The sequence below is a fragment of the Sinocyclocheilus anshuiensis genome, unplaced genomic scaffold (genome assembly GCF_001515605.1).
Source record: "Sinocyclocheilus anshuiensis isolate Anshui unplaced genomic scaffold, SAMN03320099.WGS_v1.1 scaffold124, whole genome shotgun sequence".
In the NCBI taxonomy this organism is placed as follows: Eukaryota; Metazoa; Chordata; class Actinopteri; order Cypriniformes; family Cyprinidae; genus Sinocyclocheilus; species Sinocyclocheilus anshuiensis.
This window is the reverse complement of record NW_015554082.1, coordinates 94,927-95,500: the sequence shown is the minus strand read 5'-3', so window position 1 is coordinate 95,500 and position 574 is coordinate 94,927.

The following is a 574-nucleotide window of genomic DNA, read 5'->3' as shown; positions in this document are numbered from 1 at the left end:
CTCTCTGCAATCTCTGATGTAATCAGCCTGGTTTCCTTTATATTAGCGCTGTTTTGGACGGATTGTTTGAATGCATTTGGATCACAGGACTGAAAACTTTACCGGAGTTTAGCAGCTTAAAATGATCTAATCGCAAGCAGAGTAGCAAAATTGGGTTAAAGGGTTAAAATAGAAATCGTGCTTCAGTAATTTTGCGTTAATTGCATTAAATTATTTTACCGCGTTAAGGACTGTAAAATTAATCGCATGCGTTAATGTGTTAACGATGACAGCCCTAACATATATATATATATATATATATATATATATATATTATAATACATTTATAATTTTAAATAATACATTTTGTACATTTTTGGTATAGCAGGAGGTAAATACTAAACATAAAATTGCTTTTTTTTTCTTTGATCAAACCAAAATTGTCGCTTTGTCTTTAAATACAATTTTAATGAAAATGTTCTTAAGGATAAAATAATATCTCAGCTAATGCTGTAAAATACTTAGGGAGCCCTATTGCAGAGTACTATAATATTAAAGGTTACAATTAACAACAGAGCAGTTTTTACAGTAACTT